This window comes from Aegilops tauschii, chromosome 5 (assembly GCF_002575655.3).
Source record: "Aegilops tauschii subsp. strangulata cultivar AL8/78 chromosome 5, Aet v6.0, whole genome shotgun sequence".
Taxonomy (NCBI): Eukaryota; Viridiplantae; Streptophyta; class Magnoliopsida; order Poales; family Poaceae; genus Aegilops; species Aegilops tauschii.
The window spans coordinates 119206473-119232745 of record NC_053039.3 but is presented as its reverse complement, the minus strand read 5'-3'; the positions used below and the strand labels follow the sequence as shown (position 1 = coordinate 119232745).

The 26273-nt window shown below is 44.8% G+C and overlaps 1 long non-coding RNA gene across 5 annotated transcripts; it reads right to left on the bottom strand.

Moving 5' to 3' along the window:
• Positions 1 to 4666: 4666 nt before the first annotated feature.
• On the bottom strand, positions 4667 to 11503 carry LOC109755708 (uncharacterized). Of its 5 annotated transcripts, none has more exons than XR_012184264.1 (5): positions 10294 to 11503; positions 9844 to 9943; positions 7584 to 7647; positions 6155 to 6437; positions 4667 to 4916 (listed from the first exon to the last, which is right to left on the bottom strand). It is a non-coding gene; the product is annotated as an uncharacterized lncRNA (long non-coding RNA). The 5 variants fall into 5 exon arrangements; XR_012184261.1 differs by having other exon boundaries at positions 7584 to 8614; positions 10424 to 10706; XR_012184260.1 differs by having other exon boundaries at positions 10424 to 10706.
• Positions 11504 to 26273: the final 14770 nt, after the last annotated feature.

Genomic DNA, 26273 nt, shown 5'->3' with positions numbered 1-26273 from the left:
CTTTGGAGGCAGGTAAATAGTTACTGTCTTTCGAGTCCTCGTGATCGGCGTGTTCAGGGCTATATTGACCTTCTTCCCTTTCATCCTGCTCGAACGTAGGCTCAACGGGGTGGTTAGGGTCTTCGGCGTTCTCCGGAGTGTCATTGTCTCCGGTGCCGGTATTGCTTTCCTTTTCCCGATGCGATCGTGAGCGGCGCCGCTGACGTCGGCACTTTGGTGGTTCCTCGATGGGCTTGTCCTCAATCGGATCTTGAGTGCCATCGCCGTCCTTCTTCTCGGGCGTATCCACCATGTACATGTCGTAAGTAGAAGTGGCCGTCCAACGCCCAGTGATAGGCGGGTTTTGGCCTGCTTCGGCTCCGGCATCGTCGTCCATACCATCGATGTCTTCGGAGGCATAGTCTAGCATGTCGGTTAGGTCCTTGACAGTGGCTATTAAGTGGGTGGTGGGTGGGACGTAAAATTCCCCACTCTCAGCCCCTAGTTCAGGCTGGGCGTAGTTCGGAAGTGACACTTCCGTGATGGCGAGAGATCACATTAGGTCCAGTGCCTCCTTTAGGAGGGAAAGGTGGACATGTGTCTGAGGACCTATGGAGCTGGGTCCGGTAATCACCACTTGACCGAGCTCGGTGGACACAGACCTCGAGAGTCCGGAGTTGACATCCAGAGATGAGTCCGGCTTCCTGATGACAAGGAGAGGCCTGTTTGACTCCGGGCCCGCTGACGGCATGGTCACATTTGGATCTCCGGCAGGAAGCTCCGTAATGGGAGAGAGTCCGGCGGGGTTTAGCCTCCTGTCTTCGGACAAAGTGATCCGCCTCGGATCTAGGGCCGGGGCGGGCGTGAGCGTCGGCCCTTGAGCGGAATCTGATAGTAGATCCATAGGGCCTCCTTTATGTAGATGAAGAGTGGTGGCCGAGGCCGAGAATCCTTCGAAGACCAAGTCTCCTCGGATATCAGCGTTGTAGTTCAAGGTTCCAAACCTAATCTGGTGACCAGGGGCATAGCTGTCGATCTGCTTGAGGTGACCAGTTGAATTGGCACGTAGAGCGAAGCCGCCAAACACAAAGAGTTGACCAGGGAGAAAGGTCTCCCCAGAAACAGCATCATCGCTGATGAAAAGGTGAGCCATCGATCCTACTACCGACGACACAATGGAACTCTCAATGAAAGCACCAATGTCGGTGTCAAAACTGGTAGATCTCGGGTAGGGGGCCCCGAACTGTGTGTCTGAGGATCGATAGTAACAAGGGACGACGGGGACACAATGTTTACCCAGGTTCGGGCCCTCTTAAAGGAGGTAAAACCATACGTCCTGCTTGATTGTATTCAATGAGTATAGGGGTTACAAGAGTTGATCTATCTCGAGATCGTAATGGCAAAACCCTACTTGTCTAGCCTATGAGAATTCTGATAGCCTCTACGGACTAAACCCTCCGGTTTCTATACACACACGAAGGGGCCTAGGGTTGTACAGAGTCGGTTTGTGGGGGAAGGAAATAACATATCCGGACACCAATCTTGTCGTCCACGCATATAGGAGTCCTACCCGGACACGGGGGAAAGTCTTCTGTGTGTATCTTCATGGCCCATCAGTCCGGCCCATATCAAATAGTACAGACACCCGAGGACCCCCTAATCCAGGACTCCCTCAACTACCTTCCTCCATGTCTGTTTTGAGACGACCAGAACAATTTGATTGGCATGCCGCGATAATGAGGTCGGACAATGCTGATAATCAAAAAACTTACCCATTCAATGGGGTTATACATGGAGAAACCTTCCCGACAATTTAAACGGGTGAATTCTTCTTTTTCCCCTTTATAAAATGCCAGAATGGCGGCCAGAGCGGCGGGGGTATCTGGGCCCTGACGCTTATAACGAGATGCGTCGTCCTCCCCATTGTAACACCATAAAGGGGTCACTCTGGACTGAAGGGGTTGGATGCATCGCTTTATCGCGATGGCCATGACTTCAATTATCGAGAGTTTGGAATGAGCAAGTAACCTGACCTTGCTGACCAACCTCATTACTTCCGCACTGTCTTCTTGCTTGGGACTCCGGGGGCGCCAATTGAGGCGTTTCTTCAAAGGAGCGCTAGAGAATTCGGGAAGTCCACGTCGAACTGGGTCCGGAAGGGGAACATCCTCAATATAAAACCATTCTGAAGTCCATTCTTCGAATGCCTTCTTGGGAGTTCCGACGAGGTAACCAGATCCGGCTATGTGCCATACTTTGGCGCCGCCCACTTCAAATATAGAACCCCCTTGATGACGAGGGATGAGGCAAAAGAACTTTCTCCACAGTTCAAAATAAGCCTCGCAGCCTAAAAACAATTCGCAGAGAGCGACAAAACCTGAAATGTGCAGGATTGAACCTGGTGTGAGGTTGTGCAGCAGGATCCCGTAGAATTCCAATAGACCTTTGAGGAAGGGGTGGATCGGGAATCCTAAGCCCCTCAGAAGAAACGAGACGAGGCACACCCTCTCCTCCTTATTGGGGTTGGGGAAATTCTCTGCTAGCACATCATTGCCAATCGAGGCCAATCCCACCCGCACGGAGACTAGATCTACGGGAGGGAGATATCCCTGCGTCTGAAGTTGATTCAGCTGGAGGTGAGACACTGAGCAGCTTCGCCAATCACCCGCTTGAGGGCCATGAGGGTGCGAGGAAGAGCCAGGAGCGCTCGCCATGTTTTGATTTTTTTTTCATGGTTTGCTCTAATGCTCTTTGCACGATATGGGATGGCATTGGGAGATTTTACCTCCTTATATGGATGCCGCCCTCACGTGATAAGGGGTTTATTTGTAAAAATTATGGACGGTTCACATTCGCCCGGCGCATGGAAATCGAGGTGACGATAGGAAGGAATCATAAAGGAAGAACATGGAGGTCAAAACCAGACTGTCGTCAATCCGGAGTATGATGAAGAACCCGCCTTACAAAGCCGAAGACATAAGCCGGATACTACATCGTCGTTGAAGGCAAGTTCGGGGGCTACTGAGGGATTCCTGGATTAGGGGGTCCTCAGGTGTCGGTTTATTCGATATGGGCCGGACTGATGGGCTGTGAAGATAAAGCAGAAGACTATCCCCCGTGTCCGGGTAGGACTCCTATATGCGTGGACGGCAAGTTTGGTGTCCAGATGTACTATTTCCTTCCTCTACAAACCGACTATGTACAACCCTAGGCCCCTCTAGTGTGTATATAAACCAGAGGGTTTAGTCCATAGAGGCTATCAGAATAATCATAGGCTAGACAGCTAGGGTTTATCCATTACGATCTCGAGGTAGATCAACTCTTGTAACCCCTATACTCATCGAATACAATCAAGCAGGACGTAGGGTTTTACCTCCTTTAAGAGGGCCCAAACCTGGGTAAACATCGTGTCCCCATTGTCCCCTGTTACCATTGATCCTTAGACTCACAGCTTGGGCCCCCCTTACCCGAGATCTGCCAGTTTTGACACCGACACTGACCAACTGGGAAAGTGCCTCCTCCTTCGCCAACACCATCTTATCAAGGTCTAATTTGAAAAATCTGAGCTCATTCTCCATCTTCCTCTTTTTTCCCGCATCTTAAAATATTCTTCAGCGTTGACAACACTTTCTCTAAGCCTATCTCTGTTCTCTTCCTCATACATGCTCCAGAGCTTTGCTAGGCACATCTTCAAAGACTGTGGCCACTCTTGGTCAACCCACTCCAGATAAGAACACTTTCGTTCATCCTATAATATTTAAAACTAAATCAGTAAAAAAATGTAGGGGAAATGGGTTTGTAGCAACATAGAAAATCACCAAATATATATTTTGAAAAACTAAAGAAATAGGTTAATTATGACATATCTTCTCAAAAAGATCAATGTGCAAATGAACTAATTACTACTGAGACAACAACCAAATTCAGAAACATCAATAGCTATAATTCACTTCAAAAACGCTGCAAGTTCTTAGTCATGTACTATAAATAACAAATTGAATATTTTATGAGGAAGTTAAATATAACTGTAACATCATCGCGACAGTGTTTGGATGACATCGAATTGATACTAATAGGTGTGTACATGCACAAATTTAGTAACATAGAACTAATAGCACTAAAGTCGTCCACTATATGTACTAGTATAACGCCCGTGCGTTGCCACGGGCTTTTACAAAAAATTAAGATGCAATTCATAAAGCTAAAATAACCGAGAACAATGCTGTCTAAAAGAACACACGTCTCTTTTTTTACAATCAACTAACATAAATCATACTATCAAACGCAATAATATGTTACTGGCTGATAAACCAAATGTCATTGAAACTAGCCAATAGTTCAATGGTTAGGATAGTGATGATACCCATCCATGTATACTCACATGTGTGTATCGATAGTGTGCAGACATTGTTATCCGTAGTTCCTTAAACCTTTATGAAAGCATACATCAATTTTTATTATCTTGCTCTTATCTTGTTTTAAATACAAGCACATCAAAAATCTGGATTTCGTGTCGCTATTCTCATTCCCTAGCTCGGCGATTTTCCATCAGGAGAATTAATGCACACTTCCTAATATCTAAACGCTCCAACCTTCTACACATGGAGACTGCCCAAAGATTTTTTTTACCATTGTCACTTCTTTATCTAGTAGAAGATGCCATTTTTTACAGAGTTATGACATAATATTTTAAGCACATACAATGATATTATTTTCATTATGAATAACACGTCTGTACATCAAGTCATACAAATGAATTCTCAAGATTCAGTTACAGACCAAGTATGACATGACATGCGAAAACCCAACAATGATGTGTGCCTGAGCATCTTTCATCATGTAGGCGACCCCTAAAAGAATCAAACTGGTGTCATGCTTATTTTGACCTCAGCGCACTGGTTGTTTGGCCCACCTAAACTGGCAACCTTCAAATACACCTGACGACGTTCCATTATGTTAATCTGGCAGCTGAGGTGAACATTTACAATGTTCTAAATCAAAATGAGAATCTACTATTCATGCAGATAAAATCTAAGAAGCTGGCCAAATGTTGCTGCTAGGAAACTATACAGTGCTACCCATCTTGGTAACGAATTACAACAAAACCTTATGCAAAAGTTATCTTAATTTATTGTTAAGTAAAGTGCTCCCAGGTTTGCTTTGGTTTGGTTTGGAGCCTGATGGCATCCCAACTAAGAGCATTGTCATCAGAAAAGTTCAGGGACATACCACAAGATGAACTCGGCGCATATGTCAGTCTACAGAAATTCTATGTGGGTTGGTCTGTGAATCATGGTATCGAGGTTCTGTCCATGGGCAGATTTGTTAAAATTAACATCACACCTCATGAATACATGGGTTTCAGATGATGGTGCATGGATCTGGTCCCAGCGATTACTACTCCATGTGTGTCAAAATATAAAATGAATTAAATTTCCAAAAGTCAAAGTTTCCTATGTTTGATCAAATCTGTAGCAAAATACATCTAACACCTACAATACTAAATAAATCAAATATGGAAATATACTTCATCATGAATCTAATGATAATGATTTTCTATAGTAGATATTTATGTTTTATTCTATAAAATTGGTGAAAATTAGGTAAGTTTGAATTTAAAAAAAATTAATACACCTTACAAGTTCAAACTGAGGGGGAATTGAACATCTGTAAAGACACGACCTTTTCTTGAATTATCAAATGATGCATCATCCTAACCATTAGATCATTATCAATGTACGGTCCATAATCATTTGGGCAAATCATAAAATTTCTCAACAAAACAATATCTGCATTTCGTGTTTCTACATGTAGATGGATTAAATACCAATTACGAAAAGTGGTTAAAGTAAGTAGATATTCCTATAATATTTTGGATTAGAGCATCATATCTTGGTGGTCTACACTACCACTAAGACATTACAGTTTGGTCATCTGCTTCTCTTTTTTCTTGCTGCTAGATGTGAGCATGACAAGAATCTACCTAAATGGCTGCGAGCTCAAATTTACTGGGAGCAAGGCATGGTTACTGTTAGAGCAGCAGATGTACAATGGGTGACCCAAGGAATTGGCTTCCGCGCGCCCGACAACATTGGTGTACATGTTTTCCCGTGCTTGCAAGTTGAATTTAGTTGCCCAATAGAAGTGGTAGTATTTGCAGTGCAATGGAACCAACCTGATACGGCTTATCCGAGGAAACAACAACATTAGCCAAGGCGGCGGCGGCAAGGAGGAAGTGCTCGAAGTCTGACCAGGGAAGCATCTTGGTAGGTACTCGACAAGAGTGTGCCATTGCTCATGCTCAGTGAGACACACTGTCATCTTTGTTGCCGCGGCTGGTGTTGATCTCTTCCTCCTTCATACTTGATTTTATCACATAACCACATTTAACATTTTTAAATGTTTTGGTCGACCCCAAAAGCATTGCACCGGTAACAGTTGGTTCAATCGTATTATCCCTGAAATGCCGATATAAGAAATTTAGTGAACTTCAACTAAAAGCTCGACGGCAGGTTGAATAGCTAAAGTAATGCACATGCAAAAGCAAGGTAAATCTCTGGTCTCAAAACTTGATTTTTTTGTGTTATACCAAAAGATGGTATTGGCACTTAAATATCTACATAAAAGTTCAGAAGTTGCTTTACATGCGTATCATAAGAATCCTTTTTACAGGATAACTTAGGACTTCATAGTAATGTCTTCACAAGGGCATAAACTTTCTTGGCCACCAACATCCCCACACTGTAAATATTACACTCTATAATACATTTTTTGTGGAAAGATCATCAGATGTAACTAAAAGTCAGTGCAAGCTTATCACATACTTAGCATTGGTCACTCTATACAAACTTGATTTTTTGTGGAAAGATCATCACATACTTAGCATTGGCACAAAGAATTAGCGGCTGGAATGGACCTAATCTACTAATTTTATGGTACCGGCTTGGCTTGCATATGTTTCGACTCATAAGTGGTGTGCTATCTAATTTTATTCCGGTGCAAGACTTTTTTTAAGTTTTTTAATGGATACCATGGACATGCCCAACATCATCGACCGAGTCATCTAATCAAATTAACAATATCGAAATATAAGCGAGGAGAGCAAAATCTGGAAGAAACAAAAGAACAGAATAAAAGAATAGTGTCTTCTATGAATTTTACGGAGTCATCTTATAAATGTCACACATACAGCTGAGTTGGGCTGACTAAGACAAGTTCAGTATATGTGAAAAATCTCAATATCGAGAAGTGGATGCATGAATATGAACCAAAAGTAGTCCTCGATGTTTATGCAAAGGTAGATCATGTTATAATCCACATTAAAGGAATGAACACAAATAATACATTATATGTTATGAACTCATGAGTCCACGGTCATAAAAAATAGTAAACAAAACCCTTTCTTTTTCACCATTTGTAAAACTGCTCGGAAATTATTCCTAGCCAGGAACAAAGTATATGCTTAGGAAGCCAGGGGCAAAATTTATTACTATGCGTATAAATGAAATTAACATCAAGAACCCAGCTTGGATGTACAGTAGCAAAGGCTTGTTTCAAATGCCTCCAATATGAGGCGAACATTCTGTAGAACTTGAGACATTTACCTTTCTGGCTTCATCTCTTTGTCCAGACAAAATCTGCAATTCCTTTCTTTCCAAATCTACCAGACTACATAAGAGGCAAGATCAATCTACTTATATGCACTCATATTATTTAACAAGTTCTTGTTTAAGTCATATAAATCTTGCAAATAAAGCACACGACATCAGTATAATTCTTCAGGAGCTGATAAAAGGAGAAGCATACTCATAAAAAATAATTTATCTATTTGTGTGGAGCACTACAAAATACTCCACACAGATGGTGGTATAATTATTCAGGAACTGAAAGAAGGAGAAGCATACCTACACAAATTAATTAATATATTTGTGTGGAGCATGCTAAAACATACAGGATAGGAAGTTTCTTGTGGATACCATCATATGAACAGGTAATCTGAAAGCTTTTAATATTCCATGGCAAATCAATGGCTTCTGATGTACTCTCTTGGTCTCCTCCCCGTATAGACATATATGCTATTGTGACAATAGGCATTGCATAAAACAGCTCTGCCGACTACATACATGACCAGTGTCCAATACCTTCTCTCATTTTCTTCAGTTACATGAGACGAGAAACAAAAAGATCACTTCGACGGGGTCTAGCTACACATATTTGAAGTAGAACTTATACAACAACAAAAACTGATGGTGCGCACAATAGAACACCAAATTACATGTAGTAGATTGAACAGACCACGCCAGACATTGGCCTCTTTCTCTGGCCAGAGCAAGTTTTTGGGACTGGTATTAAGCTTTGCAATATTCATTTACTCAAGGCTGCATTCCTCTTTGAAATATACATGCGTGAATCAAGAAACATTTTAGATGCATTTGACTGAAAAATTGAGATGCTTGTAATAATAACTAAACTAATAATAAAGTTGATACCAGCAATAATTTAGCATGCAACCACGAGTAGCCCATATGTTAAACTATTATCACAGAGGGATATATTACCTCATAGAATTGTTTTATACTCATTTAGAATGTTGGCTGTTGGCTGCAATAACTGTCCAAAAAGATCTAAACTTCTCCTGAAACATAATAGAAACATCATGTTGGCAGCGGCCTGATATTTACATAAAATATTCTAAATATTTTTGGGTGGAACCTGCGGCGATATAGTTCCGCATGTAGTACGGTGCAAATTATTGTTCCTCCATTGCAAAATAATTTGTATCTTGCTATGGTATCTTGCTAGGACTGGGTCATAAATAGTATGTTGATCATTTATGAAAAAACAATCAACTAAATACTAAATATTTGATCAATGGACTGTGCTAGTACTGTACCGACATTACCGGTGTGTATAACAGTCTACAAGTGTTCGTACTAACTAAAAGTAAGTGATTAACTGATTATGAGCAGACTAATATCGACTGTAAATGTATCAATGCAAAACGACATAAATTGAGATGAGATGTGGAATAGAGAGCAGGTTTATGGAGAGAGTTCTAGAGATTTAGGAGCTCCTCACTCCACACCTCCTAACTAAATATATTTCTTATTTGCAAAAAAAAAACTAAACACATTTCTAGATATCCATGTATACATTCAGAAATATAACAGTTTTGATGAATCTGTCCTTCTACTTGTGTTGGACCTTTGGATGATACATTCAGAGATATAAAAACTGCAGATTCAATGCAGCAATCAAGCAAATCACATTTCTCTTGTGAAAGATGTTTAATACTTGATCAGCCTGTTCCTTTGATCCGAGTCTGGAGAATTGTGCTGCCTGGATCACACATACAGACACAGAACACGAATCACACATAACTGGCCTTAACCAGTATGCAGCTCACCAGTTCTGTAGGCCAATCACATACAAAATACTCTATTACCGCCGTCCCAAATTAGTTGTCTTAGATTTGTCTAGGCACGTATGTATCTCATCTAACACTAAAACATGTCTATCTAGACAAGTCTGAGTCAACTAATTTGGGACGGAGGGAGTAAATGGTATATGATGCAGTCTGCTGAACACTACTGCTACAACCAAATATGTGGCGACAGATGTGCTGCATCCAAATTAGTCGCCTGGATTACATAGTAGAGTACAGGCGTACAGCTCGAAATCCAAACTTTTTTATTTATTCAAATTATCTCCATTATCTTGCTCTCCCTTTACCTAACCACAAATCCCTAACGAACAAGCATAGCTGAAAATCACACAAATCCAGATCCGAGTTGCGCACAGGTTTAATTTGCACGCAAAGAAGGGGGAAGACGAGATCGATCTGGCGGGGGGTAAAGTGCTCACTTTTGTCGTCCTCGCGGCGGCGCTTGCGGCTGGCGGCATCGTCGCTGCCGACGACCTTGACCCGCAGCCTCCTTGTCGGAGAAGGCCTCCTTAGATGTACCTTATGCAGATATATTGGCAATGAGACAAAACTACAGTTAACAGTAAGGTAAATTTCTCATGTTCAGTTCCATGTTCAGAACAGAAAGACAATTCTTGATATATTAGATAAAGACCTCAGACAAATCTTCCAGGTTCAGTATATTAGATAGAGACATCAGACTTAATTTGAATTCACTACCAGTAGAAAAAGTAGCAGGTTGTCACTTAAAATCCCTTCAAACTAATAAACCAACCCATACCATAGTCCACCCAATTGCAGTTGTAGAAAAAAGCTTGGAATTGCTACAATTTGAGTTCTAGTTCAATTGAGATAGACTCGCCATAGTACTTTATATGGTTTTCCTGCACCTTTTCTTGTCGAGGTAATATAACTTGATGGAGGAACTCAAGATTAGCCCATCCAGTTTACTTCAATATGCAATGCACTCAGAACAAATAGCATTCTGAAAGAAACTTGAGCTGCCCCTATGGGATGCACCTGAACCGCTGCACGAGCTCGCCTTTGGCCGCGACCTGTATGACACGAAGCACATGCTCACGACAGAGCAGATGTGTTGGTCACTAATCGCAGGGGAGCGCATGAACGTCAGGAGTGCCTGCAACATCTGCGTCAAGATGGCCTCCTCGGTGGCAGCTTCAACCCCGGCCTCAAAGCGGCACCCTGCGATGGCGTCGACGACCTCCGCAGGCGGAGCCGAGGAGTGAGGGCCTGTTGAGCGCGATGACCTCTTGGACAGAGGCCAGCGTGATGGCGCCGCCAGACTCCTCGAAGCTCATGGCATGGAGAAAGGTCACAGCGGTAGCGGCTATTCTAGGGTCGCGGGTAGATGCAGGGACTCCTTGATTCACACATCTTCGTCCTGCCAACGTTGGCACATCGCTACCGCGGTCCTCTTTGCTCTCCCTCCCCTTCTTCCTCCCCTCTTCCATGGCTGGCACAAGGGACGCGATGAGAGGAACCGGAGGCAATGCCTCATCCAGATCGGGCAGGGGTGAGTGTAGGGGAGGGGGCGAGGCAGGTGGAAGGACGGGCAACAGCGGAGCAGGGCGGCGGGGGGCGGCGGCGGCGGGAGGCGAACCCTAGAGCAGGGGCCGGCGTGATGGCGCCGCCAGACTCCTCGAAGCTCACGGCATGGAGAAAGGTCACAGCGGTAGCGGCTATTCTAGGGTCGCGGGTAGATGCAGGGACTCCTTGATTCACACATCTTCGTCCTGCCAACGTTGGCACATCGCCACTGCGGTCCTCTTTGCTCTCCCTCCCCTTCTTCCTCCCCTCTTCCATGGCTGGCACAAGGGACGCGATGAGAGGAACGGGAGGCAACGCCTCATCCAGATCGGGCAGGGGTGAGTGTAGGGGAGGGGGCAAGGCAGGCGGAAGGACGGGCAACAGCGGAGCAGGGCGGCGGGAGGCGAACCCTAGAGCAGGGGCGAGGTAGGTGGAGGGAGGGGCAACAGTGGAGTAGGACGGCGAGGGACGGCGGCGGGCGGAGAACCCTAGAGAGGATCGAGCGATAGGAGAGGCGAGACCGAGGGAGAGGGAGGAGTTGGATCGAGCGATGCGGAGGGGGAAAACCAACAGGGAGCGGGAGGATGACGAAAAAACCCGGAGGTGGGAGGATGACGAAAAAAACCAGCGAAATTAAACCGCGGAGACTATTCATCAAGTCGTTCATTAGGAGTAGAGATGCCAAAACCGGTGTCAAGACAACTGTTGCTACATTTTGCACTGGTGTCCTGCACTGGCGAGCCGGTGCAGAGGAAAAAATCAGGGAACCGGACTCCAGAGCACCTAGTTGCTCTGATGCCCAGTTCCTTTGTGCCATAAAGTTTTTAGCATTTTACTGCTTGGCTGCTCGGATGTGTGGACCAAAGTTGGCTACACAAACTACTGAAGCGGTGCCAAATAATTTTCTAATGGCACCGTTGATGAGATGGCAACATTTTTTAGATACTAGGTAGAAACTGTGACAGTCTTAATCACATCCAAAATAACATAGCATAGTGGCAGTGTCTGAATCACATCTAACAAATGATTTGTAACAATGAAAGTGGGGCTAACCTTCTCTGCACATGCCAGAAACTTCCTCACACTGTCCATAGATTCAAATGCAACTAAGTTCATGCATGGAGATTGATGGTGACAACGAGCAAGCAGATCTTTAGCCACTCTGCTCCATTCATTGCAACTGATGGTCCTAGGGAGCTACAAGAGGAAGAAATGATTCAAATCGACCGTGGGTTAAAATCCTTCATTCCAAATCATAACCCGAGAGAGAGAAGAGAGGCATACCCAGGTGGTGAAAGAGCCGTCGGAGGAGGAGGAACCGCTGGAGATGTCATTTAAGAAGACCATGCATGGCGACCGCGGCGGTCGTATGCGAGACGGCGAGAGCGAGGAAGCGGATATACCTTGGAAATGAAGGAAGCAGGAAACAGGGGAAATGTGACTTGTGGTCGGGGAGATAAGGGGCTGGGGAGGGGGGTAGATATTTCGGCGGTAGGCAAAAAAAATCGAAAAGTGGAGGGAAACTTTGCATGCGGTGCCACCAGACACCATTCAGTTTGAACAAATGTGCGCATCACAAATGATTCTTTTGCCTTACGCGCATGCGATGAGTTTGATCATTCAAATATTGGTGGATATTTCCCTGTGTACTGTCCTCATCCACGTCATTGCATTTAACATCGCTTACTAATTTGGGCACATAAAAAGGCCTACATCACCAGACCAAAGTTACTGAATAGAGCAACTTTAGTAATTAAACAGAGCCAATCGACCTAAACATTGCTCTAACAGAAGACCAGCGTTATAAACAAAGGATGAGTACGCATAATTTTAACAAAGCCGCCGCCGCGCTGCCATACGCCTCGCCAGTGTAAGATGATACGTCGATGACTTGTCCTGGTGACATGCCGCCGTTGGTGGACTCCGCGTCCCCCCGGCTGAAGTCAACCACATCGTCGTCCTCGTCCTGGTCCTCGGCACCCCCTCAAGGTTGTAGTACTCGTAGTAGTGGCTGCGCCAGAGCTCGCGCTAGTACTCCACCGCCGATTCCTCGATGGACATACTCTTCTCAACCTCGTCCTAAGCCACGCGCAACTCCTCCTCCCAGCGCTCCTCGATCTCCGCTGCCTCCTGCGTCTCCAGCTCCCGCTCAGCGATCTCACGAGGAAGCAGGTGCTCCATGGCCACCACCGCCTTTTCGGACATGGGTTGCATGCTAGATTCCGAGGTGGCCTGGAATATCTTGGCGTGTGCGTCCCTGATCTTGGTGTGGATGGCCTCGACCCCGGCCAGGGCGACAGCGGCGGCGCAGACGGCAACTCAAGTGCTCTCGGCATTTGCAGCCGCCATTGCAACAGCTGCTGCAGCGGTCTCGGCTGCTGCAGCTGCCCAGTCGGCTGCCGTAGACGCCCTCTCGAAGGATGCGGCCGTGCTCTAGGCGTAGGTGGCCGCGCTCTTGGCGTAGGCGGCGGCGCTCATGGAGGACGCAGCCACCGTACGGGCCATCATGAAGCGTTTCCATGGCGTCATTCTTAGCAAGAAGGGGTTGTGGGAATGGGGGTTTGGGATTCAGGGATTCGGGGGTGACCGGCACTAGAGCAGAAGAAGCCGATGAAGCTTATGGACGAAGACTTAAGTAGACCAACGAATTTTCATCGCAAATGGTCCCTACAACAAACTGTGTGTGATGTTGTTGATATTTTGTATTAGCTGTGAAAGACGAATTTGGGGTACAGTGGCAACGGATGGTGTTTTAAATGTACGAGAAAATTTGGAGTACTAATACAACTGTCATGTCAAAATTTGGAAACTTTCAGGGGTCATTTGACCTTTTTAAGACATTTAAGTTATTTTCTAGCCATTTAATTACCGTAATTAAAATTTGAACTACATGTACATGCAACAGCTAACCATAACGGTTTGAAAAGTCATATTTGAATGCTTGTGTGCGAGTTAATTCCATGTGCAGTAAATTGGACGAAATTTTCAAACATATTGGTGTCACGGCTTGGACACAAAACATCGAGTGCCATGGCGTTGAAATTCCAAAAAATTCAAAAATAATCAGAAACACATGAAACCTTGTTTGACGTAATGGCATGGCACCAAGATGGTGTGGTAAAAAATTTGGCCTGTTCGACGAAAGTTTGGATACACACCCCTCACAACCGGAGCAACTCACTAGAAGGCCCGTGGTTCCGAGAGGGCACAATGCATGTTTGAAGAAGAACCGGTGATAGCTTCCTCTTATGGCCTTCCAAATTTTTCTACAGTTAACGTGCACTAATACAACTGTCATGTCAAAATTTAAAAAAAATTCAGGGGTCATTTGACCTTTTTAAGACATTTAAGTAATTTTCTAGCCATTTAATGACCGTGATTCAAATTTAAACTACATGTACATGCAACAGCTAACCATAACGGTTTGAAAAATCATATTTGTATACTTGTGTGCGAGTTAATTCCATGTGCAATAAATTGGAAGGAATTTTTAAACATATTGGTGTCACGGCTTGGACACAAGCATGGAGTGCCATGGCATTTAAATTCCAAAAAATTAAAAAATGATCAGAAATACATGAAAACCTTGTTTGACGTAATGGCATGCCACCAGGATGTTGTGGTAAAAAAATTAGACTGTTTGACGAAACTTTGTACACACACCCCTCACAAACCGGAGCTACTCACTAGAAGGCTCGTGGTTCCGAGATGATATAATGCATTTTTATGACGAACCGGCGATAGCCTCCTCTTATTGACTTCAAAAAAATTCTACAGTTAACATGCACTAATACAACTGTCATGTCAAAATTTGGAAAATTTCAGGGGTCATTTGACCTTTTTAAGACATTTAAGTGATTTCCTAGTCATTTAATGACCGTAATTCAAATTTGAACTACATGTACATGCAACAGCTAACCATAACAGTTTTGAAAAATCATATTATTGTACTTGTGTGAGTTAATTCCATGTGCAGTAAATTGCAAGATTCTCAAACATATTGGTGTCACGGCTTGGACACAAAGCATCGAGTGCATGCCATGCCATTTAAATTGCAAAAAATAAAAAAATGATCAGAAACACATGAAACCTTGCTTGACGTAATAGTATGGCACTACGATGGTGTGGTAAAAAAATTGTCATGTTTGACGAAAGTTTGGACACACACCTCTCACAAACCGGAACAACTCACTAGAAGGGTCGTGGTTCCGAGAGGGCACAATGCATGTTTGATGACGAATCAGCGATAGCTTCCTCTTATGTCCTTCAAAAAAATTCTACAGTTAACATGCACTAATACAACTGTCATATCAAAATTTGGAAAAAAATCCAGGGGTCATTTGACCTTTTAAGCCATTTAAGTGATTTCTAGCCATTTAATGATCGTAGTTTAAATTTGAACTACATGTACATGCAACAACTAACCATAACAGTTTGAAAAATCATATTTGTGTACTTGTGTGCGAGTTAATTCCATGTGCAGTAAATTGGAAGATTCTCAAACATATTGGTGTCACGGCTTGGACAAAGCATGGAGTGCATGCCATGGCATTTAAATTCCAAAAATTCAAAAATGACTAGAAATACATGAAACCTTGCTTGACGTAATGGCATGCCACCAAGATGTTGTGGTAAAAAGATGGCCTATTTGACGAAAGTTTGGACACAAATCCCTCACAAACCGGAGCTACTCACTAGAAGGGTCGTGGTTCCGAGAGGGAACAATGCATGTTTGATGACGAACCGACAATAGCATCCTCTTATGGCCTTCAAAAAATTTCTACAGTTAACGTGCACTAACAAAACTGTCATGTCAAAATTTGAAAATTTCAGGGGTCATTTGACCTTTTTAAGACATTTAAGTGATGTTCTAGCCACTTAATGATCGTAACTCAAATTTGAACTACATGTACATGCAACAACTAATCATAACGGTGTGAAAAATCATATTTGTTTACTTCTTGTGTGCGAGTTAATTCCATGTGCAGTAAATTGGAAGGAATTTTCAAACATATTAGCGTCACGGCTTGGACACAAGCATCGAGTACCATGGTAACACAAAATAAGCATTCGTCCCTTATATGAGGAAAGAAAATGTAAATATCTGGCAAGACAACCAAGCCCCACATGATTGGCACTCTATTTCACGCCTCGAGGTTTGGAAGGTGAGTGGCGCGGGTTATTAATCGGACGTGGTTCTGTATTGGAAACCGTCAGCTATTAAGTTCACACATGCCTTTTGCTGCGGGTATCGTGTGCAATTCAAACTACATTACTCGTAAATTCCGGCGACCGACGTGTGTACTGTTCCCGTCGATCTAGATCCCGGCCGCCAATAAATACTACCTTGCTCACGTCGTCCCGCCTGCATTCTCATATACATCCTTCCCTTGCTCGCCCTCTCTCTCACACACAAATCTCTGGCATGGAGCCGCCGATCTGCCCACGCGCCGACGAGGAGGCACCACCCTCTGAGGACGTCCAGTCGAAGAGCAGCGACGAGGAGGACCCCTATGGGCTACCGGACGAGGTTGCGCCGACCCCCCAACTTTGGAGTGTTTTGGGGGGTAGTACAATCTTTGTCTATGGAAATCGGTGCCGCCGGTTGAGAAAGCCAGGCAAGTGGTGTTCAAGAAAGAGATGGTGGAGGAGGAAGCCAGGTACCAAGCGGCCTGTGAATCTCGTGAGGCCGCCTAGAAAAAGGAGGCGGTGGAGCTTTGGGGGCAGGCGCGTCGTCATGCGGAGGAGGTGTACAAAGACGGGTACTTTGCGAGGAAGGTCAAAGGCGCTAGGCGCCTCATCACTGCATGGAGGTGGGCCGATAAGCTCCAGCGTGCCACCGACGAGGAGCTCCGGTGGGCGCCCAATGAAATGGCAAGATCGTTTGCGCTCTTTCGCCAGCAAGAGGCAAATCGGTACATCAAGCGCTGCGAGGCGGAGGAGGAGGAGTACTGCCTCCGCACAGGGAAGACACCACACACCAGGGAGCTGCTTGTGAGGAGATGCCGGAATACTGCCCCCGGGAGGGATTATTAGTTTTAGTATTGTTCGTTTTCAATTTTATGCATTGTACATGATAGTTAAGTATCATCACATATAAGTGATGATATTATATATATTCTCTGATGAACTAATGAACAATAAATATATATTATGAATTCCATTTTTCTATCTGTTTTCGTATACTAATTTGTATCTAATTGTTATCATCCACATATATAGAATGGAAAACATATATACACACATTGAAACAGAGCATATAAGAACGGAAAACAGAGTACACACATTGAAACAGAGCAATAAACAAAGCAATATTATGATTGTTGTGAATACATAGCGCTCCACATCGAAATGAGTCAACAAAATAAAACGCGTCCATGACTAGCAGCCCTTGCCTATGGTATCTCTTAGCTCTACCTAAACTCGTGCATGCATTCGTCCAAGCGGTAGACATGCTCGCGGTACATCTGGAGCGCGATCTCGAGCTCCAAGTTGGCTAATTCATCAGAGATCACCAACTCGAGGATGCGACGGACATGTTTCTCTACTGTGCCCAGGTGGACACCTGGGCCAAGGAGGCGGTCGAGCCTAGCGACCAGTGCGTTGGCATCGAGCGGGCCGCGGACAAGGCGAATGGTGCGACAGGCGTCTGGTGCAAGTACGGCGCGGCGGGCGTCCGGTGCAAGTACGGCGCGGCCGACCTCTAGTGCAAGTACGACGCAGTCGACCTCTGCCCACTCCTGGCGAGGAATGGGGGTACTGACAGGATGTGTACCCAGCTGTGACGCCCTGTTGATAGCAGGCAAGCGCTGATGGATTCGGCCTTGCTGTGCAGCGCGCCGCGCCTCTCGCTCTACGGCGCTCCAACGGTCTTGCTGTGCGGCGAGCCGCAGCGTATCGGCGCTGACGTGCCTAGCTTGCTCTGCGACGCACCATCGATCATGTTGTGCGGCAAGCTACAACCTCTCGGTGTCGACATGCCTATCTTCATCTGCGGCGCTGAAGCGCCGTGCGCCGAGGGTCTGCTCAACCCTGGCGATGGCGCGCATCATGGCATCATCCATCACGTTGCCGGGGAGTGCCTCAGCCTCGATAGGCCGTGGCGCCTTCTCATTTTCCTCGTTGAGGAGGTTGATGGCAGAGGCGGCGCTTTGGTGCGTTGGCATGCTTGGAAAAGGTGGATGTGCTACAGGCTACGCTTGTTGCCTCGGTGCGTCGCGCACCGTCTAGGTTTATGCGCAATATCGCTGGGTGGCTGCGGGAAACCAATGAGGAAATGGCGGGAAACAGTGGCGTGTTCATAATACGCCATCAATTAATGGAAACTTAGCATAGAAGGAACATCGAGCTAGCACGACGCGTGCGGGCACATTGCTCGCCCAAGGCTATGATCCATATACTTGTGTGCCCAACAGAGCACACTATTCACAATAAAGAATACTGTTCCGTTTATCCTAGTAGAGCAGTGGTGGCAAGCGTCACCAGAAGAAGTAGATGATGATCAGATGATCGTTTATCCTAGTTAATTATGCATGTAATGTATAGTTTACTTTGGTGTGTGGAAATGTCATGTGTGTACTAGCCACCTATATAATTAGATGTTTGCCGCGTATCACACACATCTTGTTTACACGAAACTTTTTTGTTCCCTTGGCTCAACAAAACAGTTTATCAGAATGAACTGTATGCCCTCCATTGCACACACCTTGATCTGGCTGAAACGTTTCTGTTGCTTGCCAAATCGAAAACAGTTCATCCGAGTGAATCGTATGCCGTATATCACACAATCTTGATCTAGCTGACCATTTCTGTTGCGTTCACTAATCGCAAACAGTTTATCCGAGTGAACTGTATACCGTGTATCGCACACACCTTGATCTGGCTGACCGTTTCTGTTGTGTTGCCTCATCGCAAACAGATCTTATGGATTAACTATATGCCACGCATCGCACGCGCAACTATAATCTAAACCGTGTTTGATGTCTCCGCCGTCGCAAATGTTTTGTATCATTTTTGATGGTTTTATTACATCACTGTTTGTGATTAATGCATCGCCCACAATTTCGTCAAAGGGTCTTTGATTGTAGTGTCGCGTTAGCCGCATCCTGCAGTAGTGAAATAAAGGAATAGAACACTTCACAAGGAGAAGAATTAAACCACCATATGAATCTATTATGAGGGCCACCTATGGAATTAATTTGAAGGTTGACAATAATTGAAACAATGTCTTACGCTGATACACCTCCAACGTATCTACATTTTTTGATTGTTCCATGCTATTATATTATCCATCTTGGATGTTTTATATGTATTAATATGCTATTTTATATCATTTTTCGGGACTAACCTATTAACCTAGTGCCTAGTGCCAGTTGCTGTTTTTTCCTTGTTTTGTCTTTTACAAAAAATCAATACCAAACGGAGTCCAAACGAAACGAAACTTTTTGAGGATTTTTCTTGGACCAGAAGACAACCACGAAGCTTCGGGAGGAGGCCAGAAGGCCCACGGGTCAGCCGCAAGCTCACCAGGCATGCCCTAGGGGGGCGCGCCCTATGAGCTTGTGGGCCCCCCATGGCGACTCTAACCCTAATTCTAGCTCTATAAGTACCCAAATATTCCCCGTACATCAGAGGGCACACCAAAAATACTTTTTTGCCGCTGCAAGCTTTTGTTCTCGTGAGATCCCATCTTGGGGCCTTTTCTGGCACTCCGCCGGAGGGGGATTCAATCACGAAGGGCCTCTACACCAACCTTGCTGCCCTTTCGATGATCTGTGAGTAGTTTACCACGGACCTAAGGGTCCATAGCTAGTTGCTAGATTGCTTATTCTCTCTCTTTGATCTTCAATACAATGTTCTCCCGATGTTCTTGGAGTTCTATTCGATGTAATCTTCTTTTGCGGCGTTTTGTTTTGATCTGATGAATTGTGGATTTATCAGATTATCTACGAATATTATTTGAGTCTTCTCTAAACTCTTTTATGTATGATTAAGATAGCTTTGTATTTCTCTCTGATCTATTGATTTGGTTTGGCGAACTAGATTGATCTATCTTGCAATGGGAGAGGTGCTTTGTGATGGGTTCAATCTTGCAGTGTCCTCAGCCAATGACAGTAGGGGTAGCGAGGCATGTATTTGTATTGTTGCCATTAAGGATAAAAAGATGTTTTTTTACCATATTGCTTGGATCTATCCCTCTACATCATGTCATCTTGCTTAAGGCGTTACTCCGTTCTTGTTAACTTAATACACTAGATGCATGCTGGATAGCGGTCAATGTGTGGAGTAATAGTAGTAGATGCAGGCAGGAGTCGGTCTACTTGTCATAGACGTGATGCCTATATTCATGATCATTGCCTTAGATATCATCATAACTGTGCGCTTTTCTATGAATTGCTCAACAGTAATTTGTTCACCCACTGTATGCTTTCTTCAAGAGAGAAGCCTCTGGTGAAACCTATGGCCCCCGGGTCTATTTCCTATCTTATTATTTTCGGATCTATAAAACCAAAAACCCAAAAATACCTTGCTGCAATTTATTTATATTTACTTTATTTGACACTTTTACTTATCTTTTATACCTATATCTATCAGATCTCACTCTTGCTAGTGACCGTGAAGGGATTGACAACCCCTTTTCTATGTTGTGTGCAAGTGTTTGTTAGTTTGTACAGATGCATCTATTGGGGACTTGTGTGTTCCTCCTACTGGATTGATACCTTGGTTCTTAACTGGGGGAAATACTTATCTCTACTTTGCTGCATCACCCTTTCCTCTTCAAGGGAAAAATCAACGCAAGCAAAAGAAGTAGCAAGAAGAATTTCCGGCGCCGTTGCCGGGGAGGATCTACATCAAGCCTACCAAGTACCCATCATAAACTGTCATCTCTTGCACTTACATTATTTTCCATTTGCCTCTTGTTTTCCTCTCCCCCACTTCTAAAGCGTTTTAAGAAAAAACGCAAAAATATTTGCCTTTTTATTTGCCTTCTTTTCGTTTGCCCTTATGTCTTACTTGGTTTGTTTGCTGATTTGCTTGGCATAATTGCATGTTTATTCCAAATTGGAAAGAAAAAGGTTTATGGATCCTCATCCACTTGCTAATCTTGTTAAAAGATCCAACTATGATGAACCAATTGCTAGTGAGTTGAGTGCACTATATTATCTTTATGATGTTTTGCTTGAAATTCGTGAATCTGAAGATTGTGATGAAGTGTTAAAAGAAGAAATTTATGAAGTGATTCACAATAGCTCCTTGAATAAAAAGCATGATTGCAATGATGTTATTATAAATTCTATTAATGTCAATTGTGTTAACGATATGCAAAACCCCAAGCTTGGGGATGCTAATTTTGCTATGTCCACTACTTATTGTAATGATCATGACTGGGGTGATAATGCTTCTTATGATCTTGAAAACTTATTTAAGCCTCATGATGAATATGTTTGCGATAATGTTGAAAGTGGGTTTGGAAGAGTGTCAAATCTAGGTAAAAATAATCCCACATATTTGAAGAGCGTTCAATCTTATGAATTTTTGATAAAAGTGGGTTTGAAGAGGTCATGACTTTAGTTGATGTTAATCCCACTATCTTGGAATATTATAAAACTTTTATGCATGTGGATCATGAAGAGAAAATTTTATATGATAGCTATATTGTTGACTTTGATTATGGTCCTACATGTAATTATTATGAGAGAGGAAAATATGGTTGTAGAAATTTTCATGTTACTAAATTACCTCTCGTTATGTTGAGATTGCTATTGTTTCTTCCTTCTTCCTTGCATATGCTAATCTTTGCTTGTCTTGATAATTTGTTTGCCTACAAGAAGCCTATGCATAGGAAGTATGTTAGACTTAGATATGTTTTTCACATGTTTTAGGATTCTCTCTTTGTGCTTCAATTCTTGTATTTCATGTGAGCATCATTGAAATCTCAAAGCCTAGCTTAATGGCTTTAAAGAAAAGCGCTTGTTGGGAGGCAACCCAATTTTATTTTTGTTTTTGCTTTTTAGGTTCTGTTTTGCAATAAATAATTCATCTAACCTCTGGTTAGATGTGGTTTTGTGCTTTTAATTAGTGTTTGTGCCACTATTAAATGCCTACGGATAGGAAGCATGTTAGACTTAAACTTTTTTTTCACATGCTATACAATGTTCTCTTTGTGCTTCAATTTTTTTATCTTTCATCCCGAAGCGCCTTCAGGCTGGCTTCTGCTTCACTGTAGCGCTTGGCAGCCGCATCTGCCTCGGTGAGCGTGCCGTTGCGGGATGCCCTTGCCTCAGTGGCTTCCTTCCTGCTCTCAGCGGCGACGGACTCGGTCTGGCCCTGGGCCTCCTTGGTAGCCACCTCGAGCTGGCGCCACCCTAAAGCAAGCCTCAGGCGCTCCTTGTCGAGGCGCTTATCGGCGTCGTGGAGGTCTGCCCCAAACTGGTCAAGCGCGGCCCGAGTGTCAGCCAAGGCCCGCGCCTGATCAGGGTGTCGCAGCTCACGAGCACGAGGACCTGGCGCGGGAGCGACCCCGCTGCACTGGCTGCCACCATGATTGAAGAGGCCTCGACACCCTCCGCTTCGGGTGCTGGGGGCTCCCGGTCATTCCCTGTGTCCGGTTCCCACGACACGCATTGGGGGACCGCCGCGTTGGTCCGTTGGGTCCCGAGCGTGGGCCTTGCATGAGGCTACACTAGGGTGCACCCCTTGTCGTTTTCAATGGCAGGGGTGAGAGCAGTCGGTGAAGGCTGGGGTGCCGCTTCCTTGTCCGTGGCCTGAGCTGTCACGACCTTGACGAGCGGCGCTGCGGGCCGAGCCATCGAGTCCTTGGCGACCGGCCCTTCTGGGGAGTCGGAGAAGCACCGAGTGGAGTCTGGGCATTTGTGCATCCAGGTGAGGCGGTGCCCATGCGCCCAAGCGTGGCGCCGGGCCGGCGCAGGGCACCACCGTTCCCGCCAAAGCTGTGGCCAAGTGTCGAGCTGCCTTCAGGGTGGGGGCACCTTCGCCACGGTGGTCTTCTTCCTCTTCTTCTCCTCTGCGCCACCGCCCCTTGATACGTCTCCAACGTATCTATTATTTTTTATTGTTTTGCTATTATATTATCCATCTTGGATGTTTTATATGCATTTATATGCTATTTTATATTATTTTGGGACTAACCTATTCACCTATAGCCCAGCGCCAGTTTCTGTTTTTTCCTTGTTTTTGAGTTTTGCATAAAAGGAATATCAAACAGAGTCCAAACGAGCTGAAAATTTATGCTGATTTTTTATGGACCAGAAGAAGCCTCCGAAGCACAAGAGTTGGTCCAGAAGAGTCCCGAGGCAACGACAAGGGTGGAGGGTGCGCCCACCCCTCTAGGGTGCGCCCCCCTGTCTTGCTGCTGCCTCGTGGACCCCCCTAACATGAAACCGACACCAAAAATTCATATAAATCCATAAAGCCCCAGAAAGAAGCCTAGATCAGGAGTTTCGCCGCCGCAAGCCTCTGTAGCCATGAAGAACCAACCGAGAGCCCATTCCGGCACCCTGCCAGAGGGAGAAACCATCAACGGTGGCCATCTTCATCATCCCGGCATTCTCCATGACGAGGAGGGAGTAGTTCACCCTCGGGGCTGATGGTATGTACCAGTAGCTATATGTTTGATCTCTCTCCCTCGTGTTCTTGATATGACACTAGCTTGATGTACTACGAGCTTTGTTATTATAGTTGAATCATATGGTGTTTCTCCCCCTCCACCTTCTTGTGCTGAATTGAGTTTTACCTTTGAGGTTTCACTATTATCGGATTGAATACTATTTATGGATTTGAGAACACTTGATGTATGTCTTGTGTGGGATACCCGTGGTGACAATGGGGTGTTCTATTGATTCACTTGATGTATGTTTGGCACTCAACTCGCGGATTCCTGAGGTGACATTGGGGTAATCTATGCATAGGGGTTGATGCACACATTTTCGTCCTTGTTTATTCGGTAGGAATCTTGGTGCACTCTTTGAGGTTCTTTGTGTTGGACTGAATATTATGAATTTGAAGTTGTTTGATGCATATCGTATAATTGACCCACGGATACTTGTGGTGACATTGGAGTATCTAGGTGACATTAGGGTTGATTGATGTGTGTCATATGGTGTTATTTTACTACGAACTCTAGGTCTGTTTGTGACACTTAGAGGAATAGCTTAATGGATTGATCGAAAAGAATAACTTTGAGGTGGTTTCGTACCCTACAAGCAATTTCATCTTATATTCTCCGCGATAGTAACTTTGGAGTGACTCTTTGTTGCACATTGAGGGATTACCATATGATCTAATTATGTTATCATTGTTGAGAGAACTTGCACTAGTGAAAGTATGAACCCTAGGCCTTGTTTCGAAGCATTGCAATACCATTTTCGCTCACTTTTGTTACTAGTTACCTTGTTGTTTTTATATTTTTCATATTACAAAAACCTATGTCTACCATCCATATTACACTTGTATCACCATCTCTTCGCCGAACTAGTACACCTATACAATTTACCATTGTATTGGGTGTGTTGGGGACACAAGAGACTATTCACTACTGCAGGATGCTGCTAACGTGACACTACGATCAGAGACCCTTCGACGAAACTGTGTGCGATGCAATAATCGCAAACGGTGGTGTAAAAAACCCGTAAAAAAGGTGCAAAACATTAGTGATGACGGATGCATCAAATATGGTTCAGATTTTAGTTGCGTGTGCGATGCAGGGCATACGGTTCAGTTCAATTAACTATTTGCGATGAGGAGGAACAAAAGAAACGGGCAGCCAGATGAAGGTGTGTGCGATATACAACATACGGTTTACTCAGATGAACTGTTTGTGATTAGGCAACACAAAAGAAACGGTCAGCCAGATCAAGGTGTGTGCGATATACGACATGCGGTTCACTCAGATGAACTACTTGTGTTGAGACAAGAGAACAGAAACGGTTCAATATAACAAGATGTGTGTGATACTCGGCAAACAGGTTCGTAATCAGAAATGTGTGCGAAGACTGATAATAACACAGACGGTTATTGCTAATAAGACGTGTGTGTTGTGCGATGGGATTGCATACAGAACAACAACATATATATATATGTACACACTTATAAGGACATGGTTGCATAACCAAATTAAACATCCACTTACATAGGTGGCTACTACAACCATGGCATTTGCACACACCAAAGTAACCTATTACATGCATAATTACATAGGTGGCTACTACACACATGACATTTCCACACACCAATAAAGTAAACTATATATTACATGCATGATTAACTAGCATAAACGATCATCTGATCATCATCTACTTCTTGTGACGCTTGCTCTGCTTGTGGCTCGATCCGGGCTCGTCGATTTGGGTAACGAAGCACTTACTCATGTCAACGATCCGCCTGTGCATATCGTAGCATGTGTACACGCTCTTGGCCGCGAAACTGAGGTGAGGTTCATCCAGTTGCCGCATCCAGGCCCTGTGCCAGGATACGGGACTTGTTCTCTGGGCATCCTGCTTCATCTTTTCATAGTAGGGGTCGACGATGGCCGAGGCGAGTTCAACCAGGGAGTCCTTCTTCGTGCTGCCCCAGACCCTGTAGTGCTCACGGATTTCGACAAGGTTCTTGCAGGACAAGCCCGTAACACTTGGCGCTTTTACATAGTCGGTGGTTTCCACCATGGCGAACTTGTAGTCGGTGCTGTTGAAAAACCTGTTGAAACGGTCGCAAGGCTCTGTGGCCATGCATTAGTGGTAGATGAGGACATGATGACGCACGCACAACTGGGCGATGGCAACCTTCTGATCTATGCTGGGACGACCGGAAGTGTACTGGTGGTCGATGCCGACCACCTTGTACTTGTCTCGAGCAAGCAACTGCTCAACGCTGTTGATGTAGTCGTCCACCACGGCCGGGTCGATGGTGTACACCACCGAGAGATCCATCTCCCTCGTGTGGGTCTCCACTCTATGCTCGCCAAACTCCATTGGAGCGCCGCTAGACATCCCCTCTCTATGTGTCGTCGTGGGTGTGCTTGTTGTGTTGTGGGGCGCGATCGAAAGGTTGAAGAGACTAAGATTATAATGGCCGTGGGAATTAAAGGGGAAGCCGGACGGCTAGGAATATTGGCAGGCCCTGACGGCAGTTCTAATTTGCAGCGCGTAACTCCAGCGTGGCAACTCGCGCGGCGCAACCGCATGCATATGGGGCCCCCGGCGTGATCGTGTGCACGCCCAACCGCTGGCAGAGCGCGCGCGGAGGGACGCGAGCAGAGCGCTCTGTGGTCGCCTCAACGGCGAGCAGCCATATATATATGCATATA